The 26,244-nt window shown below is 39.9% G+C and overlaps 1 protein-coding gene across 1 annotated transcript in view; it reads left to right on the top strand.

Annotated features, from left to right (window-relative positions):
- Positions 1-26,244, top strand: part of LOC133444388 (zinc finger protein 469) — a 269,822-nt gene that overhangs the window by 210,917 nt on the left and 32,661 nt on the right. Inside the window, exon 4 of the mRNA XM_061722144.1 lies at positions 6,090-6,298. The gene's annotated coding sequence lies outside the window, so the exon portion shown is untranslated. The remainder of the gene's footprint in view (positions 1-6,089; positions 6,299-26,244) is intronic.

Genomic DNA, 26,244 nt, shown 5'->3' with positions numbered 1-26,244 from the left:
TTTTTTTTTATCAAGTCTGTGGTACCTACAGTTTTCTTTGAGTGTCCCAATACGGCTTTTGCTCCTTCAAAAACAAAACTCACCTAGGACAGGGCTTTACCCCTTTTTTCACCTACAGCACCCCAAACATAACGTACCTTCTCCAAACCTTAGACATTATTTCCCTGGGAACATCACCACTGCTGGTCCACATGACATGCCGAGTACACATCGCCAAGCCGCTAAGTGTACACTGGCTGGGGTGTCCCCTGTTTGCCCTGGGGGAGAGCGTATTTTCATGGCCACTGGGTTTTCTGGGTCTGAAATGGAACACCAGGGTGTGATGGTCTCTACCCGTCCTTCCTCATGACCATTGAAGGTGTGAAATTCCCAGGGCTCAGACTGTCCACTTGTCCTACTAGCTCCAGAGCCCAGAAGCTGCACAGACAGAGGGAGGGACTGGAGGTTACACTTTCTCCTTTGCCACCATCATCTATGTCTGAGTGCAAACCATGGATCTATAATATTAACTGGATACATGTGCCCAAAATGGCCGCCCATTCATTTCAATGCATTTTGCTCAGCCAGCGCATGTGCCGAAAAAATCTCGGACTTCCTGGTTTACTTCCGTGTACACGGGCCCATAGAGCATGCGCAGTTGAGTCACCTCCCAGGATGCTCTGGGGCCTCCCATCATGCCCCGGGGCAACATCAATGGCACCGACACGGCCGTGACGTCACGCCCAGAAAGAGACTTTTCTTTGACTTTTCTGGCCGTTATAAAACATTTTTGACGGATATAAAGTCCATGACTTAAAAATATAGAATACAAAGATTAGTTATTGCCGGTGATTACAGCTGGAGGTGTCCTGTGAACAGTTTTAGAGGCTTCTCTTTTACTATTGCGGTCTATGGGAAAAAAGCTTTCTGGGCCCCATGGGATTTTTTGTTGCAGTACCGCGGCTGGCCACTGGAAAAAATCGGCACACCTTCTGAGCGCGAGACTGGGGGGCTGGTGCAAACCCCTCAATCTCATTCATCAACAGTGCTCTCTTGTCCCAGTGCACTCATAGAATCAGTCCTCGTGGTTGTCAAATACTGTCTTCTCAATTTGTTAAGTCTTGATATAATTGTTTATGTTGGACATTTCAGGTGTTTAACAGTCAATGAGTCATGGGATGGAGTCACCAGATGTAGTCAGGGCCTACACTCAGTGGCCTAAATTGACAGTTACAGGAGGGTTTGTGTTGGTGGTGATGGAGAGGCCTTTCATTGGTGTACTGGGTGTGTCACCAGCATGACCTGGAGTAACCCTGCTACTCTAAGTTTCTCACCGCAGCTGTGGCAAAATCAGGTTGTAGATATAATTTTACCACTTGGAAGGAAAGCAGAGCTTTGACTGTTTCTCAGACATTAAAAACATTTCAAGCTGTAGTAACCAGTAACCTGAGACTAGTTTAATCTTCAGCAGCAGAAAAAGAAACACAAGTAGTTATTGGAAGCCACAAAAAAAAAAAATCACAACAAATAGCTAGGTAAGGTGAATATAAACATGTTTCTCTTAAATCTTCCCTATAGGGAAATATATTTAGTAGCAGTCCAATAGGGCAATAAATGCCTACATACGCATTGCTTCTAAACAGTCACAGTTTAATTCGTTTTTTGACCCTGTTGTTACTCCCTGAGGGGAGGTTAGAATATTTTGCAGCCATTAAAAGATTTTATAAGTTAAGCAATGGTGTTTTACAATATATTTGTAGTGAATTGGACGGAGAGAGAACCATAAAGACACCTTAGATGGCTGGCAGAGTGTCTATACTTGTTCAGAAGAAAGGCATAAAATTAAACCCCAATATGACCAAAGCATACTTGTTTAAACAAGAAAAATTACAAGCAGCTGTTGCTCTTAAATGTACGTGCTGCAGGACAAGATTGAAACAATCTCCATATTCGTCCTGGAAATGTCAATCCTACACTGATAAATCTCTCAAAAGGTTCCGTGTGAAGAACACAGAAAGTCCCCCATTCTCTTCATTTACACTGATTCAGCTTTCAATTCAGGGCTTTGAGAATGAAATGTCAATTTCTTCACATCTGATATTCTAATCCTGAAATCTAATGAAACCACAATGCCATCCAAGTGCAAACTGATGATGCACTACATAATCTTTAAATCACGTTTCATGTTCTTGTTCCATTCATCAAGTTTGGTTTGTTTTCAGATATTTCCACAAGCATTTTTGCAGTTAGGAAGTTTAAGTCCTTTTGCTTTGTACTATAATCTGGTACTCCAGTTGACCTATCCCATCCTGTTGTGTTGCCAGAATTGCAAGATGCCTGACTGTGAGATGTTTGCTTTTAAAATCCAGCTAAAGAGACCAAGTAGGCCGTCTGATTATTGTGTGCTAAAGTTGCTGTGAGATCGTAGTGTTGTTCCTCTTCCTGTCCGTTCTCCATGTGTACGTTTATTTATGTAATATCAGAGGAATATTCAAAGGTGTTGCCTTTCAAATGATATTACATTTTGCTTTTCCTAACCAGATATGGTGTGTGTGTGTGTGTGTGTGTGTGTGTGTGTGTGTGTGTGTGTGTGTGTGTGTGTGTGTGTGTGAGTGTGAGTGTGTGTGTGTGTGTGTGTGTGTGTGTGTGTGTGTTTTAGTTACAATTATTAAGTGACACATAAACTGATACTGTAATTGTAATATCTTTGATTTTGAATCTTCTAATCACTTGCAGAGCTGCGTCTGTGCTTTGCACACTACTCTGTATTGAAATCATTTATTTGATGCTTGAAGTTCAGATGCAAAAGATATAAAGACGCTCAAACTTTCTTAAACACAGAGACATACATGAAGTATCAGAATCAGAAAAGGGTTTATTGCCAAGTTTTCACACGAGGAATTTGTTTTGGGGATTGGTGCAACACAATACAAATATAAAAACAGATATATAAGAGATAAAATAAAATTAAATGTATAAACAATAAAAAGTATAAACAGTAAAATAAAATGTAGACCGGAAATGTACAAAATGAGGTTTTAAAGTGCCGGGTGAGTGTACAAAAGTGACTTAGGAACTTAGGATAGGTAAAAAGTATAGACAGAAATGTACAATGAGGTTTGTAAAGTGCCGGATATGAGTCTGCGCTTGTGCTTAACTCTTTCTCACTAAAGTAAACTGACAGTGCTTCCACAATACAGCCCTGGCCAGCCTCTAGTGGCTGAAGAGAGCATTGAGTCATCTGACTAAATCACAGCATGATCCTCAATCCCATATCGACATCCTAAAACACAATCACTTCTTTTAGCAGCAAAGTGTGACTGACACCCTCTCATGATGCTTCAAATTTAGCTTATCATATGACCACTTTGTGCATTTTTATCGATCCACTATCATTACAGTAATGAGAATACTTGATTATATAGTAGACAGTAAACAATCAACAGTTTACGGATGCCAGATTAGATTTTTTTATCTCACTAAATCCTTTTATTAAAGACTGAAAACAGCACAGAAGTGTTATCTATATCTGTGATTTTAGAATATGCATACCTACATACATACTGTACGTACTTGTATTTGTATGTAGGTATGTATATATAAGCCCACTGAAACCAGATATTTCCTCTATCTGTCATCCCTTTGCCATTTTACTCAAGCCCCAGCCCCAGGACTGAGCTTTTACTGTTTACAATGAGCCATTTTCTTAAGTACTCATAGCCTTAAGTACTGTTTAGTGGACGTCTGTTAATTTGACACCATTATGCCACAGAGAAGGTCTGTGTAGGTGTTAATGTTAGTGTGGGAGATTGCCAGAAATCTGTATAATCCCTGCTTGCCTCATCATGTACTGTGAAAACAATGCTGCTTTTTATCACGTCGTTTTTTTGTATTTTTTTGTTTCTGGCATGGTCTACAGTTTGTAGATAATACTTTCTACTATGCCACTACTACCAGCTCCCAGAGAGAGTTCTCTTTTGCTCATTGCCATTATACATAGATGTGGTGATATGCTATCATGGTGGCTATTAATAATTTCAAACAGGTTCAAGATATAACTGCTATGATATGAACTAGCACTTGATGAGCAATATATATCAGATTTTTAGTATAAAAAACTCATTTGATCTTTATTTTTTGCCATTCATGTCAGGCAGCTATAACTTTATAAGCCTGCAACTGCAGGTTTTTAAGATTATTCTATACCAGGGGTCGGCAACCCGCGGCTCTAGAGCCGCATGCGGCTCTTTAGCGCCGCCCTAGTGGCTCCTGGAGCTTTTTAAAAAATGTTTCACCTTTTTTTCCTTTTTTTCCCCTTTTTCTTCTTTTTTGCTTCTTTTTTTCTTCCTTTTTTTCCTATTTCTTTCTATTTCTTTTCTCTTTTTTTCTTTCTTTTCTTGTTTTTTTTGCTTTTTTCTTCTTTTTTTTCCTTTTTTCCCCTTTTTCTTTTTTTTCTTCCTTTTTCTTTGTCTTTATTTTCTCTTTTTTTCTCTTTTTTCTCTTTTTTTCCTTTTTTTTCTTTCTTTTCTTGTTTTTTTTTCTTTTTTCTTCTTTCTTTCCTTTTTTCCACTTTTTTTTCTTCCTTTTTCCTTTCCTTTTTAATCTCGACATTTTGACTTTTTTCTCAACATTTCGACTTTTTTCTCGACATTTCCACTTTTTTCTCAACATTTGAACTTTTTTCTCGAGATTGTACTTCAACATTAATCTCAACATTTTGACTTTTTTCTCCACATTTTGACTTTTTTTCGACATTTCTCCTTTCACCATTTGCCTTCATTCTAAGGCTGATACAAGACCTTTCATTTTTTGCGGCTCCAGACATATTCGTATTTTGTGTTTTTGGTCCAATATGGCTCTTTCAACATTTTGGGTTGCCGACCCCTGTTCTATACTGTTAGTTCTTAAGGCCTTTTTTTTTCTTTTTTTGACTACACATTTGACTTCAGTACAAGTTGACTTGGAACTTTCAGTTCCACCTTCCTCCAGTTTTCCTTAACTTTACTTTAACCTCCCTCCCTTCCTCCCTCCCTCCCTCTGTGCCACTACCCAGTTTAAATTGGCCGACTTGGTAGAGTTAGGTTTGTGTGTGGTGGCACTGGGGGCAGGGTGCAGAGCTCGCCTGGGCTGACTGTACCCAGCCCCTCATAATTACAGACAGTAAACAGCTCTGGCTTTTTCCCCGTCTGATGGAGAGAGAGTTCACTTTGGCAAAAGGATAAAAGACAGAGAGGAGGAGGAGGAGGGTGAGGAAGTTTTCAGGATGGACAAAGACTGTCAGCCTCTTTCTGGGTGTTGACCATGGAGGCAGCTTTCAAAGAACTAGTGTACAATCAGGTTTATATGCAACCAAACACACAGAGACACACACACACACACACACACACACACACACACACACACACACACAAAGTGACAGTCTTTGATGTGATTTTTCTAACAGTAAGTCTCAATTAAAACTTCCAACAGCCCTCGGTGGATTTTCTTTTTACTTTTCTGTCTGAAACTATCTAATTGATCTAATGTCTGACTCTGAGTGTGCCATTCTGTCTTCCTGTCTGCCTGTCTGGGTCGTGTCTCTACTCTATTGTGTCAAGTCTAGTTGCTCCAAATTTAATTCTATGACTTCTGTTTTCCTTGACTTTATTTGAACATTCTCTCTTACCACCTCACACACACACACAGACACCTACCTTTTGCATTTTTATATGCTTCTCAAACAGAACTGTTGTACGGAAAAAAAAATATGAAACAGTATACTTCATGTGAAAACTTTAAATAACAGTTTGTGGATGCAATGATATATACGGCCTCTCGGTTTCTCCAATTCCTTCCTACCTCTCTTTCTCTCTCTCTCTGTTCCTCTGGCTTTGCACTAACTACACGGCACTGGCTGGCGGTGGGACAGGAGGTTTTCTTTGGCAGTCTGCTCTCCTTCTCTTGGCCGGGACAGGCCCTGGAGCGTGCTACTGACTGAGTGTGGAAGGGAAGCCGGGAGGTAGTGAAGGAGGAGGGCAGAGAGGGAAGTGGAGAAGGCTTGGGAGGAGGGAGACCGGAGGGGTGGAGGCGTGGTCTTGTGTTGGTAATGAAGTCTTCTCTTTCATCCTCAGAAGGCAGTGTGTGCGAACGGGCTGGAGTCTGTGCAGCTCCACAACCTTCTTTGCCTGTAAAGTGTGCTGAAAGCTGCTCCGCTCTGCACCGCCCGTGTGCCCCGGCTCCCGTCTGCTTCAGCTGAGAGATACAAAGAAACCCAGACTGAGTGGGACCACTACAACCATGAGTCTTTCACTTGTGATGGCTTCACCAGATTGCCCTTGAGGTAAGACATGGAACTGCCTTATGTGCTGCTTTTATTGTCCATATGAGTGCTGTCCTTTACTGTCTGTATCTGTTGATTGTTGTGGTGGGGCGGGGGTGTTATGGGGGCAGTCCAGTTTAGGTCACTCCCACCCTTAACACGCATGTGTGCTTGTGTGTGTGTGTGTGTGTGTGTGTGTGTGTGTGTGTGTGTGTGCGTGTGCATGTGCGCATGCGCATTTAAATGCTCATGAATACAAATGAATCCACCGTTCTAAAGTTTATTTATAAATGTAAACCACTATTACAGAAGGATTTTTGTTAATGCTGATGAATTGCTTCTAATAGAAGGAAGGGAGACTGACATCTTTTGGAGAAAAGGATGAAGTTCTCCCATTACAAAATTACAACTTTCGTAACAATTAAATATTGAGTCCATCCTTCCAGTTCAGCTTTTTACAGTTATTATATGAATCAGCATAAACGGTGTGTCCCATGTTTTTGTTTTTGTACGCTATACTCTTTCAGTAAATTGGATGAACAAAGTAACCTCTTGGATTAGTTCACAAAACTATCCCAGCTAACCAACAAGTGGGGGCGTTCAAGCTTCTGTAGATTTTTCCATGAAGAACTCTGAGGATTCTCTAAACATCACTTCCCTAGAGCCAGTGTGAGATATAGTTCCTCCCCTATGCATGGTTATCCTACCTGGTTATCCTACCTGGTTATCCTACCAGGCATAACCCAAGCCCTGCCAGTCAGGAACTGAAATTTGATGAGTTGGTAGAGTAGCTCAGGGAGGGTACTAATTGTGAATTTGTGGAGATGTAGGCCATTTATTTATACACCTTTTTCGAGCTGTAGTCGAACCGAACTGGAGTTCTTGAAATCGAGTTATTAGAGCCAGATTACGCAGCTCTAAATCGTTCTATTCAGGAATGTGCAAACTCGCGGTTAGCCGAGCTATTGACAGCTTGGGATTCCCCCATCCGGAAGTTACAAGACCGCAGAAGCGGGAATAACAACAATCACGGCATCACAACAACACACTAGCAGAAGAAGAAGTGGAAGACTTTGCGTCCTTCTTATGTGCAAAATGATCAGGTTTAGTATGTAAGAAATGTACAGAGTTGCTGCATGGCTGATGTTCATATCTTTGCGTGTTGTTGTCTTCCTTCTACGTCTGCTTCAAATTTGTTTAGTATTTGTTAGTAAACTAACCGGAAGAATGCCAGCGCGAAAGGGATTGTAGCGCCACCTAGCGTCGCGGAGTGGAATGCACCTCACTCAATAATTTGATTCTCTTCCCGCGTTTGCCCATAGCTCGGTGTAGATGTGCATGTAATCGTACTGAGGATTGTTTGTTCAAGTACAGACACAAAGTAGGTGTCAAATTGTCGCCCGCCAACCAGTGGGGTAAGACGACAGAGTAGAACACACCAATTCAACCAGTTCTGCTTTTGTCACGAAGCTGATTCCGCAGGACCAGCTTGTTGTTTGTAAGCGCACACTGATGCAGCACTGCATCACGTTTGTTTGGTCTGTACGAAAGGGGAAAACTGGGGACGGAAGTCCGCTTTTTTGTGCTGATATTGTGCTGTGTGTGTCAATAAAGACTCACTGTCACATGTCACTCAAAACAGTGGCACCACTAGTTGGAAACAAGGCTAAAAATGTACCTTCTAAGATGGATTGAAGCAGCAGACTCAAGTGGTTCAAGTGGGAACTGCTATTGTTTTTATGGGGGGGGGCATCACACAGAAAGAAACTTGATTGTATGTTGCTACTTACAAAGCGTCAGTCCGGTTTCATGGCACTTGGCGTATTGTTATTTGCTTTGGCTCAGGTATTTATTCATGCAACATAACTTTCTCCAGTGTAGCTTTGTAAAGAAACAATCCAAACAAAGTTCTGATCATTTTATCCCATTTTATTTTATCGGTTGTTTCAGAAAATTGTTTGCTACATGCTACAATTGCTACATTTATAATATTCCTATGCTTCAGCTATCATAATGTCGCATCCATCTCATGCCATACTGTTTGTAGCCGCAGGTGTTTGCTTTTGGAAAGCTAGCACATTTCCTGATGTTGATGCCTCGGTCGTGTGCTCCCATGAATTTAGGGGCTTTAGCTTCTGAAAAAGCACTGAGGCAAGGACGGGGTTAGCTTTACTGTTGCATTCAAAAACCATATGTCTCCCTCCACCACGAATGACTCCATATGTAAGGTTCAGAGTTGCTTTTTTGTCAGGTTAGCTCATTGTTGATTTGACCAAGTGATAATGGGAACTTTAAGAATGTGAAACAAGCTGTTATTCAGCATCAACCGAGGTGGAGATGTATTTATTTGAACTGAAGATTGTCATTATAGGAAGATGGATGCAACAGACTTATTCCTGTGAAGGACAAGAGGTATCTGCAGCTGTGACACCAGACTTTGAAGTGATTTCATTGGATCTGTCCCCCCTCCCCGCTGGGCAATACAGATCCGGCCTGCAACACACACACTTTCATCCAAATTCCCTTGGAAATCCATCCATCTGTATTCTTTCTCTTCCCTCCTTCCTGATCCCATTCACCCCAGGGGTTCTTGCACCCTGATACACCTCTGTGAGGCCTTGAGCTGCTATCAACACCTCCTGTTGTTTTCCTACGATTTTATTCTTCATACTTACTAGTGTGACATGCTTCAAGGGGAATGGGTCTTTCCAATACCTCTCCCAGAAAAAAGGAAAGAAAAAAAACTATGTGACTTTCCACTAGTTTCTGCCGGGACATGAGAATTATGGTTTCCCAAATGTACAGGAGCCTGGCTTAATTGAAAAAACACAACCTTGGTCTGCCATGAAGGAGACGCTCCTTGTGTCACTGTTGAACTGTGTGAATGTACTTTCCAGAGCTGGCGAGGGGAAGGGAAGGAGAAAGAAAAACACAAGAGGAGCATGAGATGGAGGATAGACAGAAGCCTTATGCAAATAGAATTATGGAAGTGTGGAAAATGAGGAAAACTGTCTGAAAACACTGGTAGTGTACGAAGTAGATTCAGAAGAAGGATTCTTATAATCAAATTTAGAGGGATATGAGATCATAATGTGAAGACCTCCCAGTTCACTGTAATCTGGTCTCTCAGGATAGGATTTTAGTTGGGCTAAAAGAGGCCTTCATAAGACTGATTTTCAGTCATCTCGCCCTAAAAGGAAACATTAGAACCTACAGTAAAACCCGCTTGATTGCAGTCTACTTAAAAGCAGCATCTCTCCCATGATTTTCTCAGCAGGAGGTCCTTATAACTCTGGGGCCTTCTCAAGCAGTCTGCTCACTATATCTTGCAATACTATAGCTTAAAGTCTCCTAACCAAAACACCACTTGACTTCCAATTGAAGGTTTGGCTACGTTTTCTCCATTTCCCGTATGGACGATACTCCTTGTATCTTGTCAGTATGGGTCTTATTATACTGTATGTGCTGCCACCACTCCCACCTCATCTGTTTCTCCTCACCTCCTGCATTCTCTCCCACCCTCTCTTCCGTATTTGTGTGGCAACCCCTTATTGTGATGACTGAGGCTCTGTAGTTGATTCAGACGATACATTTGTCACGCACATGTTTGCCAGCAGCCGCTGTTGCCAGGCCTTTAGAGGAAAGCATGTTTTGTTGACTTCCTCTCTGGGTTGCTCAGTTGTTTGTCAGGGCACTGTGACCCATGACCCCCCCCCCCACCATCTCCTGCCAGCTAATGTAACCAGATTGACCCCGCAGATTGACCACCCTCATTCTTCCACCACCACACTCATCCAGGATTACTGGCAGTTAGAAATATGGATAATCTCTTGCAAATGTTGGTCTTTATTAAAGTGTTTCTTATTTAATCAATTCCTGTGATGACATGCTTTCAGGCTGACTTCATCCTGAACTCTGAAGAAAGTGTGAAAAGACACAACTAGAGGAAATTTGCTTTGACACATTAAGCATTGAGAAAGGCCACTGATTTCTTACAGTATTATTCTTATTGATGTACATTTTATTATTGTAAGAGAATTCCTTCCTGAATATGAAATAAGTTGATCCCCTGCAATAAGGCTAGCTTTGAGAAACACTGGATATATCATAATCCTCCTATCAGATACTGACACCGTGAAACAGCTGAGACATCCAATACTGTCTTTAAGGTTGGTTTCTTAGCAGATCAATAAGGGCTGTTCACACAAGTAATATGGTTGCTTAACACTTTAAAGATTGTGAATCCTTTCATTCCCATGTTGACTGATAGTGTCATGACCCTACTGTGTCGGTTAAGAGGACCTTCATTAAACTTTATTCATGAAAGCTGATCAAAAACTTCAACCTGGGCAGATGTTAATATTTGTGTCAGTGGTTACATTTTCCCCTATTTTCAGGATAACGGTGATGAATTAATAGTTGGAAATATTTTTCATGAGATCATGAGTAAATAAAGCAAACAATCTTAACAAGGAATGCCTTTTCTGCAAGTCTGGATGATATAATGCTGCCAATTACAAAACAATTACAGATTTTCTGCAGAGCGATTTATTGCTTCTTTATAGCTTTAGATGATATATCAAAAATATTTTAATCCTCTCAGTTGCTCCAAGTTTTTTCTTTTATTTTCAGTAGATCCATTAGAAGGCCAAACCCCATTTTCTGAGCATATATCATTTTGACTTCATCTCAATATGTAAATAAACCAATATAATGATTACAGTCAATTTTGTTCTAGCTCAACTCTCATAGATGTCTTCATACAGATAATCAGATGTGGGGTAATATTTAGCTGTATGTTTAAAAAAAAATATTCTCTACTTTTTTCCTGTATTTTCTGTAAAATGTGTTTTACTAATTTCTTTATATAAAATCTTGACTCTTTTTACATATTTATGGAAGGGCCACATGTCAAGACAGTGCTGTGTCTCTTGATATTTGTCAAGTCAGTGTGACTCTTGATGTTTCAGATAGGTATAACCCATCAAGGATTTCCACGGTCAGCAGAATTAATACTGAGTTGGTGCATCATAGTTTTTCTACTTTACATTCCATCCTCTCTTGCGCTCCCACTTCTGCCAGTGGCATGCCAATTGACAAACTTTGCATCCCACACAGAGTCTTAGGCCTGTATATGGGATTTGGAGGCAGAGGTTTGTGAAGTTGAGCACAGTCAGTGTAACATTGATGTAAAACACATGACTTGAGGCAAGCCTCCCAGGTTCCCTCATCTCATCCCTTCCTCTTGCCTCCCTTTACTCCCCTATTCCTCCCTATCTGCACCCTCTTTTTCAAACAGGACACATTCTGAATATTTTCCATTCTGCAAATACATCTTTATTTGTCAGGCCACATCTTTAATCAAAGCCCTCTCATAAATCGGCTCAAACTCATTTTCAAGTTTATTAAAATGTGCATGTGTTTTCTGCAAGTTTGTGTTTTACGTCATGCATGTATGTGTCTTTGACTGCAGGCCCAAACATCTGAGTCAGAGCGTGAGCGGTATACTATGTGACTGCTGACAAACAACCATTGGCTCAGCAGCCATCTGTTTATTAGACACTATATCCAATAGGCAGAAAATTGGCCTGAATTTTTGCCTTGCACCTCTGCTCCTTCTGCTACAGGAAGGCTCTGATTGCCTTTGACACTAACAACAAGAACAGGCTTCCTGAGAGGACTTTCTGAAAAAACTGCTTTTGTATCTGTAGAGAAAATTACACCGAAAAATACAGTAAAACTTTGCCGTTACCTCTGAACTTGTTCTAATTTGTACAAGCGCTTTAAGACCTCACGGAACGATGTGTTACCACCATAAAAGATTAGAAACAATGAATGGCTTATGCATACTTCGTTGTTATTCAATGATGCTAGACTGTACATTGTAGGCATATATCTTTGAACGAGAATGACCAGTAAATTATAGATGAGGCACATCTCCAAATGCTTTGGCCCAGATCCAAGAGATAAACACCTTTAGGAATGCTTTCCCTTTTCAACCTCTTTTCCGCTACATTCCTTCTGTCTCCCTCTCCCTCCTCCGTTTTGCTCCAGATGTGGCATTGTTTTGGATACATTTGTTTTGGGCTTGAGCCGATGGGCCGACAGAGGGTCTGATGTCATGCTCTATTTAAAGTAAAGCCATGAGAACTGTGTTGAAATGAGTGTACTGCGGTTTCACTTCAAAGCTTCTGTCTTGGACTACTTATGACTGTCGTTCGTGGCACAGCCGTCTCTGTCATGGACAGACGACCACATTCATTTCAGGTGTTGACAGACATGTCATTTTGAAAAGGTTCAGGGAGGAGACGTAGGGTTTTCACAGAAGCCAAAAGCATGACATTTTTCAGCTTTATCTTTTATCACGGACACGGGGTTTCTACTTAAATTATCTGAGTTTCACTGTGATTTAGAATAATCTACCTCTCCACAAACAAAGAAGATGCTGAGATTGTATTTGAAGCTTGCACAGGGCTTTTTATAGTATGAGTCAGAGACACATGATACGGTAGTAGAATTAAATAAAAAAGACAATGCCCTCAATTGAACCAAAGCAACATGACAGGTTTTGTATGGGTCAGGGGAGTGAGATGCTGCTTAAACTTTCTAATTAACTCTGTCAGTCAGTGTACCTGCCACCTTACGCCGCTAAAGAATGGGATAATGGAGGTCTGTCTGTGTGTTGGGTGCATGTACATAGTTGCATGTCTGTAGGGTATTTTCTGCCTCTAGATACAAAATAATTCATTGAGTTCCAGCTTTGGGTGGAGAACTGAATTTTTTTTTTGCTTTGATGACTGAGCTTATTGTGCTTTTGTATTTAAACTGACAGCATAGTGGAGAGCAACTGACTATCAGGCTCTACTGTCAGATTCCCCATGGCAGCTCTGCCGTCAGCACTGTTTGGCCTTCAAACACATATATTTGTCAGGTCCACTCAAGTGTCCCTGGTTCAAACAGCTCTTAAGTTCGAACCCTGCTGAATATTTCCGGGTCAAACGGGGTATGTTTGCCAGATCCTCATCCCTCACTGTTCATCCCTTCTCCCTGCTCCATGGTGTTTGCCAGAGAAGTTCACAGTGGCTTCTTGGTCCTTCAGCAGATGAAAGATGGAACTAATGACATAAAGTGCAAGCAGATGATTGGTGTTTTTCCATTGAGTCATTCACACATGCTCACTTGCAGACATACAGAGAGGGAAAGTTGCATTTGGATAATACAATGATCAGCCAGTTTCTCTCCCCAGTTATGACCCTTTTGGAGAGCGACTTCACTTTTTATCAGCGTAAGAAGTCCTCATCCTTAAAATGCCAAGCGTTTCAAGCACACATTTTTCACAATCACTACTGTTCGACACTTATACATTGGAAAGGTAGAGAATCCTCAGGTTAAAAGGTAAAACTGTCAGGATATGAAAACAGTGCCATGTCTGTTTTTAAAAGGATCCCTTACATCACTTATGGGGTATGACAGCTTTCAGAATCCAGGTGAGCGGTTCATGTGTTCATACTCATGTTTTGGTTTTTATTGGTACTGTCATATTCTAAGGAGACTTAAGGAGTCCAAGTTGAGAGGGGTCAGCAACACAGCTTTTAGTGAACACAGAAGTTTGTTCATGTGTTTTTGGTAGTATTTCCTTTAGTAAGTATTTATGAATGCAGACGTGTTTTTCTCACAAAAATGCACCTCTGCGCACTTCTCTCTACCTCCCAGCTGTAAATGCGCAGTGGCACTATGGTCAACATCAAAGACACAGACATGTTTACACATTTTCATGTGCAGATGTAAACAGACTTTTGGATAATTTATATTTACTTCCATGCAAGCACATAAACATTAAAGATAAAATCAAGAAAAGCTCTTGAGAATGTCTGTCCTTTCTCAGATGCCCACACAAGGCAAATTCTCGCAAAAACCTACTCCAGATTATTTTCCGGAGCAGCACCCCGGTGTTTCCTGTAGGCACAGAGGCCAAATATTACACACAGTGAAATGATAACAGTTAAGCCCCTTGGCTTACAAGGTCAAGCACATCTAGATGATCAGTGCTTCCACTCCATATACTGTTTATGACTATGTGTATACACACCATGCAGTCTGTCAGACAATTGTATACACCCCACACCCAGCTCCGAGCTCACACAGCTGGCAGAGACAAACATTCACAGAGTCTGTTTTAAGGGAGGGGTGTGTGAGTGTGTGTGTGTGTGTCTGTGTGTCTGTGTGTGTGTATAGCTTATGTTATGGTGACATAAATCTGTCTACACTGTCCCATTGCAGGGACTCACCTCTCTGTTGTGGACAAAAAGTCACCATAATATAAATCATGACCATTCAGAGTAAAGACTTGGACTGGCTGTGAGGTTAGGGTTGGGTTAGGTAGGTGGTGATTATGGTGAGAATAAGAAGTGAATTAATACAATGCCAAACACAAACAAAAAAGTGTTTCTGTATGTGTGTGGAGATGTGTGAGAGTGTAGCATTTTCATGTCCCTATATATGAATATGCACATGTGTGAACTTATTGAACTTCAATAATCTCCTGCGCTCTCCTCTGTCTCAGTCAATGACAGCTTGTGTTTCTCTTTAGAAAGCCCCTGGCTCTCTGCATTCCCCTCACTTTCAACCCATTTCCTCTCAGAAGATAGTGGATACTGATGTATTTACTGCAGGGTTTGCAGGTAACAGAGCGATTGTGCTGGAGGTCAGAATTATACATTTAAAGTGGAGAGAAGGTGTATGTTGGTTATATCATCTTCTTGAGTACAAGGCACTTTCTTTTTAAGGGTTCTGCTCTTACTTTTTATAGCGCTAAACAGGTGGCAGGACTGTGGAAGTAGGAGGTACAGATGGATGAAGATGGATGAAGTGACAGGGTGGAGTAATAACAAACTTCACTTTAAATTTGAGTTAAACATTGTCATTTTATGGGAGTGTCAGACTCATGAAATGTACCTTCATTTGCTGGGTTTCTTTCTATTTGATTTATTTAGCTGTGTTATTTATATTGTAGATTCTCCTTTCTTCATGTAAAGAAGCAACACGTTATTCATATAAGTGTCCCATGTGGACATATACATTTGGACATTTACATATAAATAATTATTTATAATTAAATGCTGTCTTATTAACTTACCTCAGAAACACAAAATCTATCAATCCTGTTAGTAAAAACTAAATCATGAGATTTAGAGAAAGCATGAAAACAGCCCTAGAAGTAAAAATTGTCCCTTATGTAAAAGTAATTAATGTCATGTGGCGTCTTTTGAGCATTTCATTTTCAGGACAGGTTTGTCATTTTCATCAACTCAACTGGCAGGCGGAATTAGCTTGTTTATCTGTGTCTGTGTGCGTCTCTGCATTTACAGCTATATGTTCTCACTTCCACGTGTTTTTGTTTTAATAGCTGTTAGTGGTTTCTCGTGGGTATCTGTTGGTTTATATCTCTGCAGCAGAAAGCTGGTGCCACCCCTCATTGCTTCAGCGTCAGCAGAGAAGTGTATATCTCATTTCCGTGTTTGCTTGTTGTCCTAAACTTCCAGGGAGAAAGAAGAAAGTGATTTTCGATGTGAACCATGTGTGACTGCTGATGCAGATGGGAAAAGTTAAGCTGTGTGGAACTCAAGGAGTGTGGCTTCATCTGCCAATCTCTTTCACTCTCCATCAAATGTCAGACATAAGACTGACAGTCTGGGAGATCTTATCAGCTCTTAGACAGTCATTGAGGCCGAAAATGACCACTGATACTAGAGATAAATGTGGTTTTGGGTCTGTATTAGTCTTGTAGGTTCTCCCTGAGGCCAGGAAAGCAGAAGAGCCTTTTGATTTTACAAAATAAAAGGCCAAAGTATATCGCATTTTATATTGGATAGTTTCATTTTGCACAGTTTGTTGTTGGAAATCCTACCTTTTTTGAGCCACAACTTTTTTACATTGACTACAGGATTTTCAGGTCTTTTATACAGTTGACAGTACTGTTTGTAAATTACTGAAGTGGAATTATGGGTAAGAGTTGGTGCACTTTTGAACTGATTTATGCTCTAAAGACAGACAGAGACAGACCTTAAGGTTCTGCATTGCACCTGATATATCTTCCCTGTAGCACCCACATGTACCTCCCCAGAATAGTAGCTATACTTTGCATCAATGTAGACGGCAACAACTGCAAATGGTCCATTCAGTGTATATATAAAATGCCCCATTACAACACACATGCAAAACTAACAGGCTCGTATCAATTAGGTTTGCTCATGATGCCAACACAATAAACCTGCAGCAGTTTTCTTATTTTTGAAGCTCTGCCAGTCCATGTAAAAAAGTTCAGTTCAATGCTCCCATGGATCGTCTCTTCTAATATCTTTCCACATTTCCCTGACGCAGCAGTTGGTGACAGTTGTTTGTTACTTCTTAGCTCCTCATAAACTCATAAAACTTAAATTAAATCACTTAACTTTAGTTTTCAGCTGCATTGTTTGGAGCAGTATCAAAAACCCAGCTGCCAAATTGGGCCATGATTCAGATACTTATTGCACAAACATAAATGCTCTCAAAAGCCAAGGTTGCTTACGCAAGCGCCTTCATAACTCTGCATCAATCTTAAGTTGAAGTTTAAACCGTGCTGAAGAGGAGGCTAACATTGCAGAACATGACATTCCAAAAATGACATTGTTGTCATTCATATGATTCTACAAACCAGCCATGACATTTAAGAAAAATAGACGCAGATACAGACGTACCTTTGGTCTGTTCGAACAAGCAAAGGTGGACAAAGCAGGATAGCGTAAGATTCTTCTTTTTGGAAATATATTATTTCCATGTGGAAAGGATACAGGTTATTGGGTTCAGATGAGTAAAGGGTTATTTACTTAAAGTAAGCTAATAAGTACTTCATGTTTATGAGTTGCAGTGTCAGTGCTGCTTTTAGTTTTTGGCAAATGTAGCGTGTTTAGCATTATTCAGTGATTGTGTTTATAGCACATACAGAGATTACTTTTCAACTTTACCAGTGATTATCCGTTTCCTGTATAATTTCAAACCCAATTTTAGTTTAAGTATTTATTTCTTTTTTTTTTTTAAATTGGGCAATTATCCATGACCTGGTTTGGGAAAAACTAAACAAAATAAAATTAGGTGCAACCATTACATTTTGCTTCAGATTTATGCATCAACCTTTCCGCGTACAATATTTAAAAAAAATAATGCATAATAAACAAACATTGACACAAAACTTTTTAATATGGTGTCCAGGCCCTGTGAAGAAATGCCTCGGTCTCTCATTCCCAGAGACGAAGGACTGCATAAGAATGCTTTCTGCAGAAGGTCTAGATAACAATATAAATGCTCTGTGGCCCTGGGGTAGAAAGGCTTTTCCGGCTGTAGTTTTGAAAATGGAAACCATTCAGATTTCTTTGTACAATAGAATGCTTAATTAGCATATCATCACCAGGAACACAAATGGTTCTTTCTCCCGCTATTATTTGAGCAGCTTAAACACGTCTAAGGAGCTTAGTTGTCTTCTAGACACAGATGTACACCTGGGACAGGAGGTAAGAGAATCCTCCACACTGTCTCACTATCAACAGGCAGCACTAATGTTACCTTCTTCACTGTCCCTTCTTCTGAATAAGCCCCTTTCTGTCCTCTTTTCATCTTGTCTGCAGACATGAACACAAACCCCCTCTCTCTCTCTCTCTCTCCGTGTTTCCCTACAAGTCAGAAAAAGCTACTTCTCTATCCATCTCACTCCATACCCTATAAATCCGTGTGGCTCTCTGAGATGCTAGACTAAACACCTCCTACAATAAGAGTGACTGACTCAAAGGAGAGAGGCGAGGCAAATAAAAAGGGTGAGCAGAATAGAAGCACTACTATCAGGTTTCTCTGTAACTACGGCACAGACTAGGTCTGAGCCACCACTGCCACAGGGATTTTTATATTTCCAGAAGTACCAGTGAGCATTCAGCTTATGAAATCACTCGCTGGGCCTCAGCTATTCTATTCCATAGCTGAAATTCGCTATTATTGCTGACATTCTGTTTTCCATGATTTTCCTGAGTGAGTTTGATGGTGGATAAGTGTATTGGTGGAGAAGTTGGATGCATCTAATTCTGTCAGAGAGCTGTTTCTCTCATTTGCACCATATGTTTCGGATAGAGTAACATAAACCACATAGATATGTTTACGTGTAATTGACAATTAGCCAAAATGTGTTTCTTGTTTTCTGGCTTCAGCTCCCAACGCATAAAAATAAATAAGCCTAAGATGGCGCAATTTACACAAAGTTTTATGTAGTGTAACTTACCAGAATGTTCTGTGATTAGACTTCCTTTTCCCTTTTGGTTCGTCTTTATCAATTTTCATTCTCATTTTTCATTCTCATTTTTCAGCCTTCTTTCACAACAACCAGCTCACTCTCTGTTCTTTGTCGAGGCTTTTATTATGAGGATATCTTGAAAGTTCATAGGAAAAAAAAAGTCTTTGATCAAGCACACATAGGCAGTGAAGGAACTTCAAAAACAGCCATCCGTCAGAGGCTTTAACACTCCGAGCTTAAACTATGATTTTACTGCATTGTTTGTTTTCACTGGAGTTCCCAGGACTCGTTGGTCAGGTTGTGATGCTGAGCATTATAAACCCTTTAAATGAACTACTCTGTGGTACTTATTATTCAATATCTTACACAAAGCTTCAAGTCATGATGGGGTTGTGAGTGAGTTTTAATGAAAGATTTCCTGCCTGGTCCCAGCCAGGCCGACTACCACGCAATATCTCCCTCTCCTTAACAAGTCACTCCTTCAAATTAAGGGTGAGGGAAAAAGCTGCAATTTTAAGAACCGAATATTCTCAAAGAAATGGGCCCATATTCAAGAAAAGTAACAGGAGCTGTATCCAACTTTAGACCCTGGTATGGGTCAGTGAAAGTAGGACTAGTAAAACCCAAAGGACCGTGTCTCCCCCTTTTACTTCATCAGTTCAGGCCAGAGATGATGTGATCCACATGGTTGGGGGAGTGTGTGTATGTGTGTTTACAGAGACAGGAGGAAAAAGTCAGCCTCTGGTTTGGGTCCAAGACAGGAAAAACGCTGAAGTAAGCTCAGCCGTCACTTCCTAGACTTTTGGATAAAGCACTGCCCTAATTATACCTAATGCAGCTGTGGGACTTATACTTTTACCACCCTTTTAACGGTGTGTGTATTTGTGTACTTTTCTTTTTCATGTATGGGAGTGTTTTAAAAAGCCACCGGTCTAATGCGGCGGTGTTGCTGAGAGAAAGGTCATGTGAGGAGAACTGCACTAACGGATGTATCAAACTTGTTTCCCCCGTAGCAGATGGGTGTTTTTTTCTGACAGCTTGGTTTTTTTCTTCCATTGCTTGATTTGTATCAGAAGTTTACGCTAACCCAGTTTGTGCCGTACGGAGAGGACAGAGCAGCCCCCACAACCAGAGGAAAGAGTTCAGGCTGTCAAATGATGTCAGTGTTTGGAGAGGATGAGTGTGATGGTGGCGGGGGGTGGTTGATGAGTCTGGGAAGAGAAAAAGTTTGTGTGGGGGAGGTAACTAGAGATCCCCCACAGAGATGCTAAGCTCCATTACAGACTGAAAGAGAGGAAGAGAACTTTTTTTTTTTTACAAGAATGAAGAAAAACGTTCCACTTTTATTCTGTGCGCGATCTAAAAATAACCTCCCCTCTCCGTCTACTGCCCACTGGGGCAGGGCTGTTAAAGAGTCTGTCTCCAAAGAGGGAGCGTCAAAGTGCTGCAGAGGACCAAACAAAAAGAAGAGAAAAGACAAAAAGGAAGGATTGGGATTGAAAATGGAGCACAAGTGGGAGGGCAGACGAAGAGTAACGGCATAAAAATGGAATGAAGGAAGTGTGCTAGGAACAGATGAATCTTCGAGAGGGAGAGGATGAATTCATAGAGCTTTAGAGACTGTTGAGTGGATGAGACATCTGTAAATTGTTCCTTCTCACTACGCCAGCCCGACCCTATGCAACTGCTTTTACACAAGTAGTATTTGGCCCTAATGTTTTTGTGAGTGTCTGTGTAACAATAAAACACCTAGGGCCTGGAAATGTGGAATAACAGATAAAGTTTTACAGGGCAGGGTGGCGTGGCTCTTCTCTAACAAGTCAGGGAACTGCAGACAGTCATCCTTTCTTCAGATACTTCATTCTGCTCCAGTCTCAGTGTCTGACTCAGAGCTGGCTACTGTACCAGCGGGCCAGCCATCCATCCCGATGTGTCATCCTCATCTGTTACTGTTACATTGATCTTCTACCCCGGGCTTCCAGGAAATTGAAAGGACTAGGACAGTGTTTGTTTTGAGCGGGATTTGGTAATTTGTGCCAAAAGCTTATAGGAAACATCTAACAAAGAGTAAAATAGCTTCCAAACATACTAGGCAAGAGTCTCCGGGATTTTCCAATTTTCCCTCAGAAACTCAAATAAGCCTTGACCTTATTCACTAACGTCCATCTCCCTCCAGAGCAGGAGACCTCTCCGGCCTGCATGCACTTGTTTTGTTAAATGGCAGCTTTCTCACTCAGGAGTCTTTAGGCAACATTTTCAAAACACAGATTATACAATTATCTTCTCTTTTTTTAAATGTACAGTTAGTCAAATAAACAGAAGTCTGTTAAGGTATTGTTAGTTAGTTAGTTAGTTAGTTAGTTAGTTAGTTAGTTAGTTAGTTAGTTAGTTAGTTAGTTAGTTAGTTAGTTAGTTAGTTAGTTAGTTAGTTAGTTAGTTAGTGATTTATTCCGAACATGCAAATGATATATAACGTAAATATGAACAAGTAAAACAGAAATAATAATACAAAATGGCCGATCAAGACAATTTTACAAAACAAAACAAAATAAAACAAAAAAACAGCATAAAACAAAAAAACAGCACAGTAATTTCACTTGCATGTCCGAAAAGGGGTGGGAAGAAGTATAACTTATTTAATCCCGCCCCTTCTCCATAAAATATTAACAATTGTAATGGACAACATTAATTGTAATCAAATGTTCACTGCTTGTAACCTCCCTGTCAGGGAACACATCACCGCGGCAACCAAAAGAAAATGGAGGTCAAGCTTTTGTATGTATGAGAGCACAGTTGTTGATACAATTGAGTATTTAACCCGAACTATACTTTCTTACTCAAGTAGTTTTGCCTCTAATCCTGACTAAAAAACTAGCTAAAAGGTCAACCCAAAGTTTACTGTCTCAAATTCCTGTAACTTATTCCAGGAACCTTGTAAGAAGAGACATTTAAATTAAAATATCATAGAAACCTGAGAAGGAAAATGCGGCCTGCTCTTTCCTCTCCACATCAAGCAAACTGACTAACAAACCTAGAAAAAATGTTCAGCCAATCATGTTGTTGCATTAATGCAAGTGCACCAATGAAGTTCATGGCACTTTCAACTACATGTTGACAAGATACCACCAAAACATGTCGTTTAGGATCCTAAACTAATACATTATTTAGCATTTTGTTGGTGTTGGGAATGCTAGAAGGTAGGTCTTAGGTAGTAAAGCACAATAGATTTTAATATCACCTCATTTTAACTTCAAGTATGTATTATATATTTTTTAAATTAAAAAAAAGGATATTATGTGATGCACAGCATGGACATTTGGATGGAGTGCTTTTTTGTAATTCAGATGGAGTAGGAAGAGGATATCACACACAGGATATGGAGAGCAGGATTTTTGCATGGCCTAGGAAAGTGATGACAACTCTACACCACATTATTTGATCTCGCTTCAACACATTGAATATGTTCATATATGAAGTCATATAAGAAGTCACTGTGAAACTTTGCACAGTAAAGGGGAAACAATAAAATAAAATGTCATTTTACGGCAAAAGTTACCACATAGTCTACCTGGTTTTCAACAGTTTGGATCAGGGATTCTGCATACTCTGTCCAATTTTCACGTCTCAGAGGTAATTGATATTGCAATTATTGCTTTTTCCCCATTCATTTCTGTAGGAATGTTGACTTCTTGACCCCAAATTTCTGCCTGAAGGTGTTTCCAACATGGCTGCCAAGTGGCGAAACCTTCTCAGAAACACTTTACGTATTCTTCCATCAACCACTACTAATTCCCAGATGTACACTTTTTCATTTTAAGTCATCATCTGACCTACAAAGGTACAGCTAAAATTGTACCTAGTATTTTAAAATGTGTCTCTCTTGGCTGACTGTCATTGTGTAATCTGTTTTTTAAGTGTGAATGTGTCCACTGGAATCTCTGTGCTCATTAAATAACGAATCCACCGTGCGTCACATCTCCTTCTCTGTGACCTGCAGTAAAGACCAGACTTTGAGCTTGTTCGATTTCAACATTCCAGCTTAAAAAGGGCTACTGGAGACATCCCAACATTCTTACTCTGGTGTCAGTTCCCACTCATTTTGTTCTCACAATCACACGCACACACACAATCACGCGCATTTATACTCTCTTTGTGATTGCCAGGAATTCGATATAGTTCAGATATTCCCTCAGATGACAGAAGCAAAGGACTTCTGTCTGCCAAGTACGCAATTATCGGGGAACAAGTACTCAGTATACACTAGATGATAAACAACATATGGACTTCAAGTTCAGAGTAAGATCACACAAAAGTCTTGAGAGGTCCATGCACTATCAGCTAAGCCCTTTTAGCCCTATGATGTAGTTTTCCCCCCGAAAGCAGGAGAACTCAGGAGCTCTGCCCCCACCCCCACTTTTTTATAACAAACAATGGAAAATCAGCTGGCCAGGCTGCGGAGAGATTGCTTCACTGACGTTATTCAAGTCTTTTATAGCAGCGATCGAGGAAAATGAAGCAGCGGAGAAATAGCTGAGCCCCTGACCAGACAAACCATACGCCATTCATAAATTCCTCCTAGATTTCTGCCAAATACATGAGACCTGGTGGAGGGTGGACTGTTTGACTCCGTAATTGCTCTTGCTGTTGGTTTGAAGGAATGGTGTTTGACAACCTCACCATAGAAAGGAAGGTATTTCAGTGGAAGATCAGAGCATGTTCTTGGACAGATTTCCCAGACACATTTCAAAAGGCATTTTTCTATGACCCTTCAAATCAACACAACAGAGATTTGCTGTTTTTGTTCTCAAAGTTTGCTGAAAGCTTTCAACATTTTAAATCCTCCCAGACTTTACAACGTTGCATATCAGTTTATTGTCAACCGCTCTGCTGCCTGCTTACAAGATAACAAGGTTAATAAGTGATGCCAAGGACACTGTGGAAAAATATATGCCGGTCAGATGATAATTTTGTTTTTTATAGTATTCGGATATTAACTTTGAATATGTCTTTTTGTAACAACAAAAAGAGGCTGATGTAAACATTTTGTAACAGGTTATTGTTCTATGCAGTGATCACATTCAAAAAGACTTGCACGGATGCACATGTCACGTGCATATACTCTTTCATTTTCAGAGGTTTATCTGCAGTGGTGGACAGTAACGGAGTAAATTTACTTGAGTACTGTACTTAAGTACATATCCAGAGGATTTGTACTTTACTTGAGTATTAGATTTCTTTGGTACTTATTACTCTTACTTGAATACATTTCTAAGACAAATATTTTTACTTTTACTCGAGTAAATTTCTAGGAAGGCTGAAAAGTACTCGTTACTTTCAGGTCTGTTCTTTTTTATTCTTCCCTAAAATCCTATTGTTACAAGCTGTTTTTGTCAAAGGAGGAGACCTATCACAGTGCACGCTCTCCACTGGGATGTACGTAAAGTGGAAATACGTCAAGCCTCCTCAAAACGATACCGCCAAAGTAGCCTGCAACAATTAATTTAGAAAAAATATAGTAATTTACTGATGTGGAAAATAAGAAATTTACTCTTAAGTAAGCATTTACTTTTGGGTACTTAAGTACCTTTAAAAGCAAGTACTTTTCTACTCTTACTCGAGTAATATTTTGACTGAGCTACTTTTACTTGTAACGGAGTAAATTTTGACCAGTAGTATTTGTACTCTTACTCAAGTACTGGGGTCGAGTACTCTGTCCACCTCTGTTTATGTGTCAGAAAATTAGCAAGAAAAGACACCAGTAAGAAGCAACTGTTGCTATGCATCAGTTTGGAAGAGGTTATAAGACAATTCCACAACAATTTGCAGTCCATCATCCTCTCTTGGAAAAGGCAATTCACACTAAATCTGTTGCCAATCTCACCCGCCTTGGAGGGGCCCAGCAATCCACCCCAGACAATGATTATCTTTAGTTATTTTTGCTAATTGCGGTTACACAAGCTTTTGAATCATTGGGTATACTTAGTGTTACTTATTTAACAAAAAATAAGCCAAAATGCATAAGCTATGTGATTAAACAAAGTGATATGTGGTGTTGTCCATCTGAGGTTATATTTACTTGATTTTGAGAACCACTGAGGGGCCAAATGTTTTTAAGTGCTGAAATCTAAATCACAGAACTAAACACGACAGTCCACGAGGCACAGCCAGTCCTTGGTGAGAACAAACAGAATAGGAAAACAAGATCAAAGCCAAGTAAAGTTTGGACATTTTGCTTTTGAACAGCTCTTACTTATTTTGTATCCCAAGAAATTCAAATATTTATACATACCTCCTATATCATCGTTTCTATTCCGGACTACATCTTTGATCTAGATCAGGGTGTATTTTAGTGGTCCTCACATACTGTAGTCCCTAAAGACCCGCTAACCAGAGATTAATGGCTTTTCTGTCCCAGAGATTCAGGCTGTGCCAACACAAATGGTGGGGCACGCGATGCTGGCACGACAAACTCAAGTGAGGACAAAAGGGCAAAAGGCAGCTCAGGCCACAACTTGTGGAGCTGCATGAAGACAGCTCGAGGATTGCAACTCTGAGCTGAGAGGTCAACGGTGCAGGATTACAGACCCTAGCTTGTCACTGTTCCTCAGCCTTTTAATGAACTGTGACCGAGCTTCCGATCCCAACAGCCTCACCAAATGTTTTATTCATCAGAGTTGCTCGGGGTGCAACACTTGCACCTTATGTGTAGCGTTTCACACAAAAAATGGCAGTGAGCCTTCACTGCTGAAAAGGCAATGCTTTCATCAGATGTATATTGTTATAGAAGGAAAAAAAACTCAAAACCTTCTGCGTCTGTGATATACGACGGAGTATTAGGGCCAAACTAAGACAAAAAAAAAAAGAAGGAAATTACGAGAATAAAGTCATAATAATATGAGAATAAAGTCGTAAAATTACGAGAATAAAGACATAATATTTCCAGAATAAAGTCGTAATATTTTGAGAATAAAGTCGTAATATTTTGAGAATAAAGTCGTTACATTACGAGAATAAAGTCGTAATATTAAATATATTATAAATATATAAATATAACTTCACAAGATGCTCAATATTCCTCATTTTAACACAGGGAGAAGATGCTCTTCCTGTTAGAGTTCTCATAAATTATATTCTCATAATATTACAACTTTATTCTCATAATGTTACGATTTTATTCTCATAAATTACGACTTTATTCTCGTAATGTTACGACTTTATTCTCGTAATGTTACGACTTTATTCTCGTAATGTTACGACTTTATTCTCGTAATATTACGACTTTATTCTATTACGACTTTATTCTCGCAAAATTATGACTTTATTCTCGTAATGTTACGACTTTATTCTCATATTATGACTTTATTCTCGTAATTTCCTTTTTTTTTTTTTTTTTAGTTTGGCCCTAATACTCCGTCGTAGTGATATGATTGACTCATTGTAATACATTTATTTGGATGATTGATTTTGAGTTTACGAGGTCAGAATCTATACACTATGTGTGAAACATACAGTATAGCCCCATACCGTGAGCTGTATAAATTAAGAAAAAGATTAGGCAGTATTCATTAATTTGGTTTCTTTTTTTCTTTCTTATCTTAATTCCTGGTTTCATACATCATTCATAATCTTTACATAATCTTGTAATGCTTTCCAA

Source organism: Cololabis saira, chromosome 5, assembly GCF_033807715.1.
Source record: "Cololabis saira isolate AMF1-May2022 chromosome 5, fColSai1.1, whole genome shotgun sequence".
Lineage (NCBI taxonomy): Eukaryota > Metazoa > Chordata > Actinopteri > Beloniformes > Belonidae > Cololabis > Cololabis saira.
The sequence above is the reverse complement of the archived record's forward strand: the minus strand, read 5'-3'. Positions and strand labels throughout refer to the sequence as shown.